The following is an 18,357-nucleotide window of genomic DNA, read 5'->3' on the forward strand; positions in this document are numbered from 1 at the left end:
ATGAAAGATACTGGTGTAGAAACTCCTTTTGGAGTCTTACACTTTCCTGATTACCTCATGAAGCCAGAAAGAAATAGTGTTCTTGGACACTTTGGTCACGCCGGTGCTAACGAAGAGGCATCAACACTCAGGCCTGAGATGGCAAGTTCTCTTCAGATAGCGCCGTAGCACTCTAACAGGACAAGGTGGCATCTCTTTTGCATCATTACCGGTAAAGTCCTCTAGGGAAGGGATTGTAAAGGACTCGAATCTCTCATCGAGTGTTTAACACCAAAAGAGAGACCACGAAGTTCCCCTACTCTCTCACCGATGCCAGGGCCAGCAGAAAGATGGTCTTGAGGGTCAGATCCCTGTCTCATGACTCTCGGAGAGGCTCGTAGGGTCTACGAGTCAAACGCCTTAGGACGAGAGTCACATACCACTCAGGGGGCCTAAGTTCCCAGGGTGGGCAAGACCTCTTGAAGCTCTTCATAAGGAGGGATATTTCCATGGATGAGGAAATATCCACGCCCCGCAGCTTCAAGACTAAGGCCAAAGCAGCCCAACATCCCTTAACTGCTGAAACAGAGAGGAGCTTCTCTCTGCGAAGAAGACTAGGAAATCCGCTACCTGCTGAAGATCTCTGAAAGGATCTCTGTTGCTGCTGACAAGAAAAACCCTATTGCTCGCAAGAGACAGTGGATAACACCAGCCGTGAAGACACAGGGAATGTAATGCCTGGTGGTACCGTTCCATGTGTGGTTGGCACAACAGGTTGTGCCATGGGGGAACTCTTTGCGGTGCCTCTGAGAGAAGAGCCAGCAGGTCCGGATACCAAATGGCCTGAGGCCATTTGGGGAGCTACCAAAATCATCCAAAGGTTGCTGGTGACCAGCACACCCTGCTGATCACTTTGCGAATCAGACAGAATGGGGGAAAGGCGTACACTTCAAGGTTGTCCCATGGGTGTTGGAACGCGCCTCTGCAGCTGTCCATGGGTCCGGTACGATGGAGAAGAAAACTGGGAGTTTTCAGTTGTGCCGGGTGGCGTACAGATCACTACTGGGCACCCCCACAGGTCAAACAGCCTTTCCACTGCGTCTGGGTGTAGAGACCATTATGTCCCAATCACCTGATTCTGGCGGCTGAGCTTGTCTGCCACTACATTCCTCTTACCTGGAATGACCTGGCTGACAGCTCCACCGAGTGAGCTGCAGCCCACTCATGCACCTGCACAGTCAACTGATACAAAAGGAGGAGGGGCACTAGGCCCCTGTTTGCTGACGTACGCCACTACCATGATTTTATTCGCTCAACAACACCACAGAGTGTCCCATCACACATTCCCGAAATTTTTGGAGCGTCAGAAATGCTACCTTGAGTTCCAGGACGTTGATGTGAAGGTGCTCGTCGTGTCAATCCTACACACCTGAAACCAGCAACTTCTCCAGGTTTGCTCCTCAACCCTCACTGATGCATCAGAGAACAGAAGCATCTCTGGAGGGGGAGTGTGCAACTGCACTCCTATTAAGAGGTTCCTGTCAATCTAGCCACCAGGCTAAATCCTCCCTAACTTCCTCCATGAGAGGAACAAGGAAGGATTGTGGATCCCGAGACTGTGACCAACACTTCTCAGTCTCCATTGCATAGACTGCAGGTGAAGACGCCTGTGAGGGACTAACTTCTTTAGTGACGACAGGTGGACTGATCACGATCTGCTAAAGCTGAGCTGGTTGTTTTTGTCGTGACAGAAACCGTTGAGCTGCCTCCCTGAACCTGCTGATCCTCGAGTCTGCAGGGAAAACTCGTGCTGCTATCGTGTCGATCAGCATGTCCAGGTACTTTATCCTCTGCTTGGGAATGAGATCCGACCTCTCGAAATTTATCACAATCCCCAGATCACAACAAAAGTTGAGAAAGCGATCTCTGTCCTGTAGCAACTGCGAGCGAGAGCTCACCAGGACCAACCTATCGTCGAGATACCTCACAAGACGTATCCCAGCCGAGTGGGCCTAAGCTGACAACAGTGTGAACACTCATGTGAACAAAGTGCCCTGAATTGGAACACTGTCCCGTCGAGGATAAAGAGTAGGTACTTCTGAGGGACCGATGGATGGGTATTTGGAAATATGTATCCTTCCGGTCCACCGAAAGCATGAAATTGTTCTCCCTGATGGAATCAAGCATGGAACGTGCCGTTTCCATCATGAACCGAGTCTGGCAAACGAACCGGTTCAAAGGGAGAGAGATATATCACCGGTCTCACCAGCCCCCGTAGACTTCTCCACCAGGAAAAGCTGGCTGTAGAACTCCGGTGACAGTTCTCACACGGTTTCTACAGCTCCCTTGCTCAGCATCGTCTGCACTTCTTCTTTGAGTGCTACGTCCCTGGCTAATCGGGAACATACTTTTGGTGAGTGGACTGGATGAGAAGTGAGGGGTGGTCTTGACTCGAAGGGGAAGATACCCCTCCCGAAGGACATCTACTACCAACGGTCTCAGCTCCGTAGCACTGCCAAGTTGCCCAATGGCTCGTCAGGCAACCCCCCACTTTTGGCAGCAGGTGAGGGGGAACGCCATCCCTAGCATTTCCACTTCTTCCCCTTTCATTTACCTCCCTTCCCATGAGAGGAGGGCCAAGAGGAGGGCTGAGAGTAGGGCTGACGCTCGCCTCTCGAAGTGAAGGAGGAAGGCTGGGTTTTGCCCCATGCCCCTTCGACGGTGCAGAAGTCTTGGGGGCAGAGGAAGAGCTAGCTCTGGCTCTGAGGCCTAGCCATAGTTGAACGAGACGGCCCAGACATCTTCGTAAGTACCTGGTGTACTAAACGGTCGCTATCCTCAGCTCTCTATTTTTCCACCGCAGCATCCACCTTCTCTCTAGGGTAGGGGAGAGGAGGAACCCAGCAATGGTCCATTCTTTAGACCCAATGCCAACTCCAGACCAGCCAACCTGGATACTTGATCAGGACAAGCATCCCTCCTCCTAAGCACAGGTTGGCCACAGGTTGGCAGTCTGGGGGGCCAGGTAGGAGATAGCCCTACCCCCAGATGATAGTATCCCGAAAGCAAGTCTTCTCCAGGAACTACTGGTCCCGAAGAAGCTGAGACTCTGGGATACTGTGAGAGACCACAAATCCAGCCAAGAGATGGCCCTGGAAGGCTGCCATAGCAGTAGATCCAAGGCAGTTGCCTTCTTTGCTTCGTGAACCAGAGGGTTCTTGGACAGCAGGTGTTGTGGGGGGCAAGCCAAGATGTTAGACGAGCTAACTCTGGGTCAAACTGTTTGGTTGGCAAAGGGTTTCTCGAAGGCACGTAAAAGCGCGGTGACGAGGCAGAGGAGGGGGAAGCAACTTGTCAGACCTGCCGGACCTAAAGTGAAGCTTCTTGTCCTGATAAAAAGAGCGTTCACCTGGGTCAGCACAACTGTCAGCCAAAGAGGACAGGAAGCCCTAGGAAGCCCTGGGTTCCTTCTTAGGCCCCCAGAATGACTCTAATCGGGAGGGGCGGTCAGAGGGGGCAACCATTGATCTTTCCCCGAGGTCATTGTGCTGACGACATCAGTGGCGATGACCTCCACAAAAAGACCTCTGTATCTCCGGAGTGACAGCATCCTGAGGCGGGACAACAGTCGTCAGGTCATCCAGGCTGAGTCACCCTCCCGAGATACTCTTCCTTCAGCGGGAAGAACCCTTCATCAGACCCCCTGTGATCTCCTCTGACCACTTGAGCATATGATCTCTCGGGTACTAGGACTGAACCGGGAACATACGCTCCCTTGGATGGACTGTGAGGAGTGACTCCTACGGTACCCATAGTCGCCTCACTCCTTCACGGTGTATCCCAAAGAAGTTGAAGGGACAGGGCGAGGCAGATCTGACACTCAGCTCTGTCTACCAGCAGAACTGGTGGACGGAGAGGGCTGTAGGCGGGATCACCAAACCCGCGGTGGTGACCGGTCTTCAGGTCTAAACTTACATCTAGTACTGGTCTCCATCCCCGAAGCCTTCGCGACTAGAAAAAGGCGAGTGTAAAACCCCGGGGAGTTGTGGTCCAGTACTAGTTCGATTGACCCTTTTGTCCCCACATCTGTTCCACCATTTTGACGAAGAGTATCCATCAGTACAGGGTCCTTGTATCTGGCGGGGACAGTTCCACGGTGTTGATGTCAGGGGAGGGACTGTCCTTGAAGGAAATGTAATATCCCTTCTTGATGACTGACATGGACCATGCGTCGGCTCTATCCTTGCCAGGCTTCCGCAAATTCTTGTAGCCTGGACCTACTGGTGTTGGAGGATCTCTTTCTCATTTACCCTTTTTAAAGGGTCGGAAGGAAGCTGCTCTTCCTCTTTTTTCTGTAGGTTTCCTTTTGGAGATTGTTGTAGGAGGGCCTCCTCGAAAGGGCTGCTGCGATGGACGAGCCCCTTTCTTATCTTCATTGGCCACAGGTCTATTCTTCCCTCGATGATTGCCTGAGGGAGATCCTGAGTGCCTCTCAGTTAGCGAATGTGAAATGTCCTCACTAACTGAGAGGGAACAAAAAAAATGCTCTGATAGCGGAGCGAAAAAGCAAGGCGGCCTCTCTGCGAGGGAGAGACGGTTATAGTCAGGAAAAGCACTATAAACCGTCTCTCTTTTTAACATTCCCGCACCAAAGAGGGAGAGACCTCTGCCGAACCATCATGAACTGCTTTGTCAAGCACGTTAGGATGCGTATGCAAAGCTTCTGGGTTTAGGCCTTCGCTTCATGGGTCTTTTTTGGCCAAAACCCCAAGGGACCAATCCAGGAAATGAAAACCTCCAAGACGTAGAAAAGCCCCTGAGGAGGTGGTCCATTTCAAGAAAGGCCCCATGTCGCTCGGGACGAGTTAAAGCGGGCCTTCTCAAGGAGGTCTACGAGACGAGAAGTCCGATTCAGCTGAAGTAGGCAGAGACAATCCCATGTTTTCTCCAGTCTCATACCATATGTCCTTCTCGCCCGTCAGTTTGGCCAGAGGCATACAAAAAAAACCGTCCCTCCCCAGTTTCTTCTTAGATTTAATCAAGAATCTAGAGACTGAAGGACCCTCTTCATTGATATGGCCGGTCTCATCTTAAGGAAGGACGAAGACTTCAAAGATTTAGCGCTCGAAAATACAGAGCGCGGAGAGGAGGAGCAGCTGGAGTCAAGGAATCTCCATATTCTTCTAGGAGAGCAGTAAGAACTTTATAGTTCGAAAGTCCTTCTTTATTAATAACCTCATCTTCCGACACTTCCTCTAGGTCGAGAGGGTCAGAAGGAAGAATGCTCCCCCTTCTTTCACATGTCTCTTCTTCGACTCTTCTTCTTTCCGTAGATGAGGAACTTCTTACAGGTGATGGACTAAGAAGATATTGGCTTCTCCCTACGTCTGCCAATTGGCGAATCTTGACTAATTGGCGCCTGGTGCCTGTCATGGCGCCTGGTGCCTGTCTGGCGCAATGGCGCCTATCAGGCTCTTCGCGCATAGGCGCCTGGTAGGCTCCTCGCGCCTGGCAGGCACCTCACGCCTGGCTGGCGCCTCACCACTTGTTTGGTGCTTTGTTCCTATTTGGCGCCTGGCGCCTGGAATGATCTAGGATATAATCAGGCGCTTTGCGCCTGGCTGGCTCATCCCTTCCTGTGAGAACTTCCCTGTTGTAATCATCCTCACTCTCAGGTGTTGTCTGGCGCCTGCTTGGCGCCTGGCAGGCGCTTCTTCCTCTTCTACCTAACTCGCCTGTCCAGTGCTTCGTTCCCCCAGGGATGGTCGCCTGTGCGACAACTTCCCTGGAAGGCTCGTTGCACCTGGCAAGGAGATCGGTGTCTTGATCTTTTGACAGGCAGCTTATCATCCTTTCTACAATGAGGCTCCTTGGAAAGGACTCCCACCAAAGAAGCTAGCTGCTCTTGTAGATTTAGCAATATTTTCTTGGTTGAAGACTCCCACTTTCTTCTTCGAAAGCTGGAGAGGGAGATCTGGAAGGCGCTTGAGGCTCCCTTGCAGCAAAGGGAGTTAACCCCTGTCTAGCTCTCTTGATGACCGAAGGCGCTTCTTCTTCAGAAAGCGCTCTGGGCTAGAGTCCAAAGCAGGCTCTTTCCAGTTCCTCTTAAAGGTCGGTGGGAAAGATTCGTATCCTTCCACCCGCGTTTCGGTGAGGGAGATCCCGATGAAGAAAAGCACTCACGTAGGACGCTTTTTCTGTAGCGATCCCTGGCAGTCTGAGACGTTACAGATTCTGCCGAAGGGATGCCTGATCGGTGGGGTGGGGATTTCACAACCTCCGTACAGCTTTCGACTTTCCTTTCCTCTCGGGCCAGGGAGATTGGAAGAGGTCTAGACCTGGGAGCGTCGCAGAGCCGACCAGACGCCCCCTCCACTATACTGGGGACACTTACATCATGGAAATATCACCTTCACTTTGCTTACTTTCTAAAGCCGCCAGTTTTCTCTTGCATTCTTTGAAGGGAAGCCTTGAGATCTGCAATTTCAGAAGCCGAATCAGTAGGATAGCAACATGTGATTGGCCCGATATAGATGGAGAATAATAATGAGCAGAAGCTACAGAACTAGATAAGGGTTCGTTAGATCTAGATCTACTTAGGCTTCTATAAGCGCTTTCCTCTCTCTATCTCTCCTAACTTCTTCAAGTAAGAAGTTAGAGTCTTCCATTCTTCAGCACTCAACCTTTCACAACTCATTACATGTGTTAGCCAAAGAACACTCAACAACTCTACAACGTCGGCATACAGTGTGAGGATCTACCGAAGCCTTCGGCATCCTCACCTTGCAGCCTTCATTCACACACACTCTCAAACCAACCCTGAGTCAGACATTTTAAAGAAAAATCGAAAGCCAAGTCCAAAAACAATTCCACGATAGCAAATGCCAAACAACGATCCAAGTACATCACCAAAATCGGTCGAAAGAAGATCAAAAGCGTTGAAAAAGAATTTCCGTCAGGAGGTAGTAACAACAATGTTGACACCACCGGCGACAGAGAAAATCTGATAGAAAACGGGAATGGTTCCTAGTCCTGCCACCCAGGGCAGGGCGGTAGATCACCTGACCTACCTGTAACGAGTGCCGCGAAATTTGAATTTCTGTCAGGGATGACGGAGTCTAAAGCTGAGTATATATCTGACAGGGAAGTTGAATGTATGAAAAACACTAATTAGTGAATATCTATCATCGGCAAAACCCGTAAATAGGGGAATTTCCCGTGAATAATGGGTAGATGTGGTCCAAAGAAAACCCCATTAAATAGGTAAGTCCGCAAATCTCGAGAATGGGAATTCAGGAGTTGACTGTATCCTCAATGGGGGCTGGTACTAAACATGGCCCACCTCAGATGTCCTGAGACATCCCAGAACTTGTGTCCCTAGTCCTAAGTCAGGGGAGGGGGTAGGCACATTCTACACCTCATAAGTCGGAGACGTCCAAGACAGGTCCCCTGTCCAGGGACAGTGGGAGAGTTGTATTCTGCGCCTCAAATGTCCAGGAACACTCAAGACACGAGTTCCTGGGGAGTGCTATAGAGAGATCTTTGTGCTTCTTCTGTAGACGAAGACATATCATGAGAGGATCCATTGTCCTTTTCACGGAAAAAGATCTGCCGCCCTTCTCCCTTTCGGATCTGTCTGCCTAACGGGACCCTCAGAAGGAAAAGGTTTCCTTGTGATCTATAGCCACTGCCTTCTTCCTCTATAACGGGTCTGTCCACCTAACAGGACACCCGCAAGGGAAGACGGACGGAGGAGGAGGCGGAAAGCACATGGAGATGATATGGTACTAGTGATGTTGAAGGAGAACGGGGTCTTTTTCTTTGATTTCAACTCTGTTTTGTACCTTTTCATTAATTCTGCTAGGAGATGATCCTTAGCATCGGAGGACATCGGAGGATGCGTCGATGCTGATGGGATCGGATGGCTACCGAAGGCGCCCTTACCAATGGTCTTCCTAGAAGACCTAGGAAGGCCAGAGGTTCCACATATATTGAAAGGTCCTCCTGATTTCCCCTAAACCTGCGAAAGATGGTATTTTAGTGGCTACCATACCTTCACTAAGGGGGAATGCTCCCCCACTGAAAAAACAGACCTTGAGAGACTGAGACCAGTCCTCCTCTCCCCCATGCAAACTCCGCATTCCCAAAGCACCAAGGAGCAAAGCACCAGTGGAGTGTGGAGGAGTGAATTCTCCCCTATCAGAAGTAGCAGATTGGATGCATGGGAAAAGAGGCAAGGTGTCCTCGGAGGGGAATAAGCTGTCGAGGAAGGACAAGCAATCTTCTGAACTTCCTCTTCCCAGTGAACCTTATCCATTGCTCCAGGGAACACTCGCAACACTCAGGGCAAGTATCATTTACGGAACACACGTTCACAGCATTGTGTAAACGGTGTGCAGATCAACATCATAGGGTGAAAGAAAGCAATTGCACTGTTGCTTTCCCACACCCGGGCAAAATCTAGGTTTAGGTTTAAATGCAGTCTTCGTTGGCTTTGCATGATTCAAAAAACAAGAACAGATATTACCACCCCAATTATTCAAACAACAAAAAAGAAGGAGAGTAATTTGTATATCCACAGTAAGCGCCTACAGCTCCTAATATATGACTCCAAATGAAAAATTACATAGAATGAAAGTGGTTCAGCATTCTGAAATCTACCCAAAGTCATTTACCTGACCAAATTATGCCAAATTGCCATCCACCAATTTTGCCCGTGGAACAGAACTTTTTCTAAGTAGTACCCAGTTGATGCGAACGGTAACATGAAGCAGGAAGCTCCAGTAGTTCTTAAGAAGGCCGCAGTAAGGCGCCGTACAACACCCCGACCTCATCGTGGGGAATTTTAAATCCAAGCAATCATGTGTCAGGTTGTGCCCAGGTCTTCCCTGAGGACATGGGTAAAATACACCGGGACCAATAATATGTCTGATGGATATGATTCACAAACCTATGCCCTGACTCAAATACACAGTTTCTTTCAGTGCTTAGCCACCACAATGTTAAGTCTTGACAGTATTTTGTCCCAAATCTAGTGTATGCAGACAATTTTATTTTGTATAGATGTTTCGCGTCCATTTCAGATGTTTCTGGATCTAATCAACCATGTCTATCCGTTCAAAAACCACCCAACATGCCCTGTCTCAGATTTAATTTCCCAGCCAAAAACAATAAGACCAGGACCTAGCGTAAGCAAGTCACTTGATCACCCGCCCGCTCCAAAGAAACCAAGACTGATGCCTTCATGGTCATCGGACAGCAGAGATTTCGAATAAGGCAAGTTGTAATTTAAATTAATTTTTTATGTAGCCTAATGTCCCTGCATTATGAATAACAAACATTTGGGGTCGTTTAGTTCGTACCGAAGGACATATTCAAACAGATCTTCAGTTCCAGCCAACCGAACGTCGGGACATGCATGAATTTTCTGGTTACTGTTTTAACTTTGGGGGGTCCAATGCCTCAGCTAAGTATGGGCACGGCGCCGTAAAGTAAGGTTAGGATGGTGGTTTGGTTAGTTTAGGTCAGGACATGACATTCTAGGGAAGTAAAGTTACGTTTTGCCTTTTGTTTTGGTTAGATCGCAACAGTGCCGAAGCACGTGTTCAAACAGATCTATAGTCCCCACAACATGGCACATCAGTACATCCATGATCTTACCGTTTATATGCAAAGTGGTAGGTTAGTCTGCAATAACGAGTAAGGTGTTTAATGTCACAGCTATGTGAAGAATTATAAACCTACAGTAGCCATGTCGTATGTATGTAGAGTGACCTAATCAACTAACCTCCATGTAACCCCACTGGGCTACTGTGTTCAGTGCAACATTACCACTTGCCAGTATATACGAGCTTGCCAAGAATCTTTAAAAAATGTGGATAATGCATGAAGCACCGTACTGCCACCCCCTATTACTGACAGCAGAGCATAATGTTAAAAAAACTAACGTTAAAATCTAATTTCACAGCAATGTCGGTCAGTAGCAGCCTAGGCTAGCCGGTCCTTTTATATGTAGAGTAGCGGGTCAAAGTTTTGTATATACACAAAGTAATGGGTCAAACTTTTTTATGCAAAGTAGTGAGCCAAAGATTTGTATACATAGAAAGGGTCAACTATGAATATGTACATTCATGTGGCTCAAACACCGGGAATTACAAAAGTTTGGATATTATATACAATTGAGGCAATTTCCCCCCACCCAAAAACTCAGTTTCCCACAAAGGTCCCCTTTTACCATTTGATGTTTATCCTATGCTTCTTTTCCACTAGGCCTACTAAAACAAATTCTGTATTGCAAATATTATGTTCCCAAAATCAAATACACAACTGCAGTATACATGTGGATTTCTAATTTCCTTTTTTTCCCTTGAAAATTGGCATACTGCAGATATTCACTAGTACCAAGAAGAAAAAAACCAGGTTAAGATGAAAGTACAACAGGCAGGAAGTAAATGGGGAGAGGAAGACAATGATGCATCTGCTCTTGAAGAAGGCTCTATAGAAGGCAAGTGATTTTGTGACTCGACGAAGGAAGGGGTGAGGGGACACCTCTCCCACTGATAGTGCAACTACCGAACAACCTTGTTGTGCAGAATAGCCTGCTCCAGCTTGTGCTGAAGGTGATTTCTAGGTATGAATTGAATATGGAATTTTAGCCAAAGGCCAAGCACTGGGACCCTTGAGGAAACTGAGCGTAGGTAGGTGTGAAAGATGTAGGGTAAATGACCGAGCAGCGAAATGGCTGCCACCTCCCTTGGAATGCAGCCACTTCCCAAAATTTGGGAGAAAACACTTACTTCAAGAGGAGCATAGAGGTCTTGGTGTGCTGCCTGGATAGGCCACAACTCTTGACTGATGCTAACACCTTTTGTCCAGCCCATAATCCCTCCACCAAGGTAAGTAGTTCTACCTCAGTCTTTCCCAGTTTGTCAGGATGTCAATGTCCACGTCGTCCACCTGCAATTTGACGCTGCCAATCTGGTGACGATACTCGATCTGGCAATTTTATGCAGTGACAAAAGGTCATTGCTGGTGTATTTAATGAAAAGAGACCTTCTCGCCGACTTTAGCGGCGTTTTCTACCAGTGCAAAGAAGGCACCGTCGGTCTTGTAAAACAAGGCGGCAGTTTCCAATGGTGGTGTAACACAAGACAATGTCAGAAACATCTATTCAGAGTGGCCAATACACTCCTTCTCTCGTTCCCATTATTAACATTTTAATTCTAATTCACGGTTCGCTTCACGATGCTCCCCAGAAATATATGCAGATGACTTTGAAAAATAAAACGGGTCACCCAATACCATAGTTGACTGGTACAATTTCTGCCAGGACATTTGTACAGACATTTTGGTGCAGGACAATGGGAAAACATCAGCGGGCCAGGACACGTCGTGGAAATTGACGAGTCAAAATTTGGCAAGAGAAAATTCAACAAGAGTAAATGTGTCAAGGGTTGTTGTGTTCTCGGCGGGATTGACCGTGAAACAAAGGACACTTTTTTTCAGGTTGTTGCCAACAGATCTACAGAAACACTTCTTCCAATTTTAACAGAAAACATACATCCAGAATCGATTATAATTTCAGATTGTTGGAAATCATACCACACTTTAAGTCAACATTCCAAAACACACCATAACATTAATCACTCATTACATTTTGTTGATCCCGACGGTAAAAACATACACACAAACACAATAGAATCTACATGGCGGGTGTTGAAACGTAATGTTTTACCTAGAAGTGGCACAGTAAAAAACTTGTATAATTCCTATTTCTCTATGTATTGTGTTAAGAAATGTTACCCTACAAAAGTTGATTGCCCTTTCAAAGCCTTTCTTGAATTAATTAAACGTACATATCCGTTAAGTAGAGTAGCCTCAACACCCATCAAAATGCGGTTTAATTTCGCTGAAATCCCACAATCCCGAGACGTTGCCGTACAAACGGAATCATCATCTCCACCTGTCCCTGTTCCACAATTTCCAGTCGTCCAGTTCCCGCCAAATCTAGCCGTCCCAGTCCAAAAGAGAAAAAGAATCGAGTTTCCTGAAGTCTCCGATGATTCCAATTTCGAATAAGATTCACTTTTTTCTGGGGGGACGCTAGGGCTGAGCACGAATTTGACGCCTCCCAAAAATAAACAGTATATGTAGGATAAGGTAAATGTTCCTTGGTTAAGGGTAAAACCGAGTAGGAAGTATATAGCAGGCAAGTGTTCTTACTGGCAAGCAGAAGACAGGGCTGGTCACCATATCCGAACATTCACTTACTCTAACAGCCCACGTGTTCGAACTATGAACTCGGCCATAACAGTAATCCCGGCACTCTAGGAATTATTAAGTGTGTTTACATGTGTGTGAGAAGTGACCAGGGCCAGTCATGTCCGAATATACAAGTAACCGCAGATATTAAAAAAATGATCGCTAAAAAGGTAGCATCACCCTGCGTGTCAATAACAAGTAGTGTTTCTTAGGTAGGCAAGCAATAGCCTAGGCTCACTACAGGAATATTGTAGACCCTCGTACGTAGTGTAGGGGTTAGCTTCTAAGTAGTGTTTATGTTAGAAAGTGGGAGACAGGGCCACTCATCATGTCCGAACGTCCACTTAGGTTAACACCCCTTATGTTCGAACTACGAACTCAGCCAAAATAAATAGACATCCTTGGATTCTACAAAAAAATTAAGTTTATTTACACATACGTAAGAAGTAGCCTAGGCCAGTCATGTCAGAATGTACAAGGGGTAGTTTACAGTTTATTTGGCCAGGCCGCGCAACTCATTATGTCCGAACGTCCACTTAGGCTAACAGCCCATATGATCGAACTACGAACCCGGCCACAATAAATAGACATCCTCGAATTTTACAAAAAATTAAATTTATATACATATACATAAGAAGTAGCCTAGGTCAGTCATGTCAGAATGTACAATTCATAGCAGACGTTCCAAATATGATACTATTGTTATTGTACAATAAAGTTTCATACATACTTACCTGGCAGATATATACTTAGCTATAGACTTCGTCGTCCCTGACAGAAATTCAAATTTCGCGGCACACACTACAGGTAGGTCAGGTGATCCCACCGCCTGCTGCTGGGTGGCAGGAATAGGAACTATTACCGTTTTAAGCCAGATTTTTCTCTTCCACCTGTCTCCTGAGGGGAGTTTGGGTGGGAGGGCCATACGATCGTATATATCTGCCAGGTAAGTATGTATGAAACTTTATTGTACAATAACAATATCATTTTCATACATTCAACTTCCCTGTCAGATATATACTTAGCTGATTAGCTGATTGGCACCTTTGGAGGAGGGCAAGAGACAGCTAATTACTGACCTAATAGGTAACAACATATGTTGTAGGTAATACAAGTTAAGTTAATAATACCCTAGTTCCTACCTGTTTAGGTGGAAGATTTCTTAGCTTGCGCAGAGAAGTCTGCTTCGCCTCAAAAGCTTCAGCGAGGGTGCCCTGCCTTATGGCTGAGAACTCTTGAAAAGGACTGATATATATATATATATACATATAAATATGAATAAGGATACGCTCAGGACTCTATTGATGAAAGAAATGGGGTCTTATCCACTTACTCAACAGAACCTAATGGCAATTGTCACTTGAGTCTTATTCACTTACATGACATACCTATGCCTCTTGGCATATAAAGGAGTAAAATACTGATCCTGATCACCCGATCCTAACCGTGGATTAGTAAATATGATGAAAGGCGTTATCCCCAAACACCTTTCAAACAACCTAAAAAACTCAACACCAATAATTTTAAAATCACAATATAAAATATAAGGACAAAAATTAATATTAAGGATCAGTGTTCTCTCCACCCCAGCATGTATCTGCTGATACATAAGGCCCTAAGAGAGAAGCAATTTTCTCATATGTCACTCTCACATCTTTCAAGTAATGTGAGGCGGAGAACACTGAGTTACATCTCCAATACGTGGCCGCTAAGATGTTCTTCATTGACATGTTCTTGTTGAACGACACAATGATGTAGCGACTGCACGTACTTCGTGTGCTTTTACCCTTAAGGTCTTATATGCCTCACTATCACAGCTCATGTGGGCTTCAGTTATGATGTTCCTAACAAAAAATGCTAAGGCATTCTTTGACATCGCTCTTCTAGGGTCTTTAACTGCACACCATAAACTTTGATTGCAACCCTGCAACTGCTTCTTCTTCTGCAGGTAAAACTTCAAAGTTCTCACAGGACATAAAGTTCTTTCCTTTATTTCATTCCCAACTAATTGAGAAAGGCCTTTTACTTCAAAAGTCCTAGGCCAAGGTCTCGAGAGGTTTTCATTCTTTTTAGCTAGAAATAAAGGTTTAAAGGACAATACCGCCGAATCCTTCTTAACACCCACTCTCGAGTCAAGCGCTTGCAGCTCACTCACCCTTTTCGCAGTGGCAAGAGCTATTAAGAAAATGCATTTTCTAGTCAAGTCCGGAAAGTAGCTTTATCGGGAGGTTCAAATCTCTCCAACATAAGATATTTGAGAACCACATCCAGATTCCAACTAGGGGTGAGAGAAGTTCTTAATTTTGTAGTTTCAAATGATCTAATTAAATCATGCAGATCTTTGTCATTCTCTATGTTCAGGCCCCTATTCCTGAACACAGCTGATAAACATGCTCTTATAACCTTTAATGGTTGACACTGCCAGATGAGATTCTTCTCGTAAAACAAAAGAAAATCAGCAATTTCGGTCACAGAGGTATCGGAGGAGGACAGCTTCTTCGCCTTACACCATCTAGGAAAACTTCCCACTTCGATTGGTATATCCACATGGTTGAGGACCTTCTTGCTCCAGCAATTGCTTTTGCCTTTTGCTTTGCGAGGGAAAAGCCCTCTCGCTCTGACCAGTCTTTCGATAGTCGAAAGGCAGTCAGAGCGAGAGCGTGGATATTTTTGTGATACCTCTCGAAGTGGGGTTGTTTGAGCAGATCTGTCCTTTTGGAAAGAGATCTGGGAAGTCCACTATCCATTCCTGTACCTCTGTGAACCATTCTCTTGCAGGCCAATAAGGAGCAATCAATGTCATCCTCATCCCTCCGAGGACACGAACTTTCTCATTACTTCCCCCAGCATCTTGAATGGGGGAAACACATAAGCGTCTATGCCCTTCCAATCCATGAGCATGGCATCTATGGATAGGGCTCTGGGATCGTCCCCCAACGAGCAAAAGTTCTCCATACCTCCTGGATAGGAATGTTGCAAACAGGTCCACTTGAGGCTTCCCCCAAAGAGACCATAGTTGCTGCAGACTTGTGAATGAAGGGTCCACTCTGTTGGAAGGACCTGGTTTTTCCTGCTCAATCTGTCTGCTCTTATATTCTTCCCTCCTTGAACGAACCTCTTCTGTCCAAATCAACAGATCCCTTGCTAGTTGGTAAAGGGAGAAAGAGGTGTGGTCCCCCCTTGTTTTCTTATATAAGCCAGAGCCGTGGTGTTGTCAGAGTTGACTTGGACCACCATGCCTCTGACTTCGTTCTCGAAAAACTGCAGTGCCAAGTGCACTGCTAAGAGTTATTTTGCATTTATGTGCCAGGCCTTCTGTTCTTCTGTCCAACTGCCTGACACTTCCTTCGTCCCCAGTGTTGCTCCCCACCCCTGTCCGAAGCGTCTGAGAACAACACTAGGTGAGGGTTCTGAAGGGCCAAGGACACTCCTTCGTTTCTTCTCAGTGGTTCTAACCACCATCGTAAGTGGTTTTTGATACTCTCTCCTATAGGAAAGGTATCCAAAAGATCTCCTTTTCTTCTGTTCCAAATAACTTCTGAGATGGAACTGCAAGGGTCTCAGATTCAGTCTACCCTAGAGAGATGAACTGCTCCAGCGAGGAAAGAGTGCCCAGAAGACTGAGCCATTCCCTCGCTGAGCTTCGTTCTTTCTCTAGGAAGACCGAGATTTTTTCCAACCCTTTCGAGATTCTTTCCTGGGATGGATACGCTCGAAAACCCTGAGAATCCATCCGAATCCCCAGATAGACGATAGTCTGACTGGGGATTGTGTGAGACTTCTCGAGGTTTACGAGCAATCCGAGAGATCTGGTCAATTGAAGAGCTATCTCCAAGTCCTCCAAGCACTTTTGTCTTGTCTGCGCTCTTTATAAGCCAATCGTCTAGGTAAAGAGATATCCTCACCCCCTTCAGATGTAGCCATCTTGCTACGTTTCTCATCAACGCTGTAAACACCTGAGGAGCCGTCGAGAGGCCGAAACACAAAGCCTGAACTGATAAATCCTTACCTGCACCATGAATCGAAGATATTTCTTCGACGAATGATGCAGGGGGACGTGAAAGTATGCATCTTGCAGGTCGAGGGAGACCATCCAATCTCCTGGACGGAGAGCAGAGAGAACCGAGTTGGAGTCTCCATGGAGAACTTTGTCTTCTCCACGAAGCGATTCAATGCACTCACGTCCAGGGACCGGCCTCCCACCCCCCGAGGCTTTCGGCACCAAAAATAGCGATTGTAAAAACCTCGGGAGTGCGGATCCTGTACTACCTCGATGGCTCCTTCTCCAACATTTGCTGCACCAACCCAAGAAGGATCTCTCTCTTTACAGGGTCTTTGTATCTCGCTGACAGCTCTCTCGGAGTCGTCGTCAATGGAGGTCTGTTCTTGAAGGGGATGAGGTATCCTTTCCTCAGCACTTGCAGGGACCAAGAATCTTGCTTCATTGAAGCCCATGCTTCCGAGAATCCCAGAAGTCTGGCCCCTACTGGTGATTGGAGGACTGGAATCTCATTTTGCGTTCTTCTTTGGAACTCTAATGGAAGATCTTCCTCTTTTCTCTCCTCCTCTCTTCCTTGGGGCTCGGCTAAAAGCTCTACCTCGAAAGGGCTGTTGGGCAGGTCTTGGCTCCCTCTTCGAGACAGAAGCAGCTGGTCTAGGCTTCTTAGCAGAATGTACCAGCAAATCCTGTGTTGCCTTCTCAGTAAGCGTATGGGAAATGTCCTTATTTACCAACTGGAGAAGGAAACAGCTGTTTAGACAGAGGGGCGTATAAAAGAGAAGCCCTCTGTACTGGAGAGACTGCTTTGGTAAGAAATGAACCAAAGACAGCCCTCTTCTTTAATACTCCTGTCCCGAACAAGGATGCCACTTCAGCCGATCCGTCCTGCACTGCCTTGTCCATGCATGCCAAAACACTATGCAAGACTTCTGGTTCCAAAAACTGAGGGTCTTGCGTCTTGTTGGCCAAAGCCCAAGGGACCAATCTAGAAGTTAAAAACTTCCAAGACATGGAATATTCCCTTGAGGAGATGGTCCATTTCAGACATTGTCCAGCTTGTTTTGGCCGATGGAAGTGCATGCCTCCTTGCCGAATCCACCAAGGTCGAGAAGTCCGCTTCAGCAGATGAGGGAAGAGAAAGTCCCATAGATTCTCCTGTGCTATACCAAATCCCTCTCTTCCCTGATAGCCTGGAAGGGGGACAGGTAAACACAGTCTTCCCCGCCTCCTCCTTGGTTTTAAGCCAATTTCCGACCGACTGCAAAGCCCTCTCATTTGAAATGGGCTCGGTTGCATCTTCAAGAAAGAGGAAGACTTCGCAGCCTTCGTACTCGAAAATAAAGACCGAGGTGAAGGAGGGGCAGCAGGACTCAGAGACTCTCCAAATTCTTTTAACAAGAGGGCTGCTAATATCTTATAATCAGTAAGACCTGCCCCCTTGTTTTCTTCAGAGTCCGAAACATCCTCCAATTCCGGTTGAGTTTTATTCGGAGAAGAGTGTGCGACCGGAGGACTCCTCTCTCGGGAATGTAAAGGGCTTGTAGCAACACCGGCTGCAACCTGACAAGGGCTACGGTCGCCTGTGCGACATCTTGAGTCCCTGCCAGGAGAAGGCCGATGTTGTTCTTTTACACTAAGGCCCTCCTGACAAGGACGACGGTCGCCTGTGCGACAACTTTCGTCCCTACCAGGAGAAGTCCTTAAATGTCGTTCCCTTTTTTCATGATCAATTCCTTCCCGACAGGGGCTACAATCGCCTGTGTGACACCTAGAGACCCTGTCAGGGGAAATTGATCTTGAGAAAAATCCCAAAGAGGAGCCTCCAAGTCCGCTTCAAACTCCGATAACTCATCCAAATTGTATTCTGGATTATACAAATCCTTGCGCTGCTTTCAGATGCTCTAGAACGCTTTACGTCTTGTTTCAGCAGCTTCAGGCTTTTCCAGGGCCGCCTTGCGCCTCCATTCGGACGCTTCCGGCTCTTCAGGCGCTTTGCGCCTCGTTTCAGGCAGCCCATCAGGATCTTTAGGCGCTTTGCTTCTTCTTTCAGGCGCCTCAGGCTCTCTAGGCGCTTTGCTTTTCCTTTGAGGCGCTCCAGGCGCTCCAGGCTCTCCAGG

The 18,357-nt window shown here is 47.1% G+C and overlaps 1 protein-coding gene across 1 annotated transcript in view; it reads right to left on the bottom strand.

The window, feature by feature from the left end:
* The window catches only part of LOC135217539 (crossover junction endonuclease EME1-like), a 161,507-nt gene that overhangs the window by 140,412 nt on the left and 2,738 nt on the right, over positions 1-18,357 (bottom strand). The window lies entirely within an intron of this gene.

This window comes from Macrobrachium nipponense, chromosome 7 (genome assembly GCF_015104395.2).
Source record: "Macrobrachium nipponense isolate FS-2020 chromosome 7, ASM1510439v2, whole genome shotgun sequence".
Taxonomy (NCBI): Eukaryota; Metazoa; Arthropoda; class Malacostraca; order Decapoda; family Palaemonidae; genus Macrobrachium; species Macrobrachium nipponense.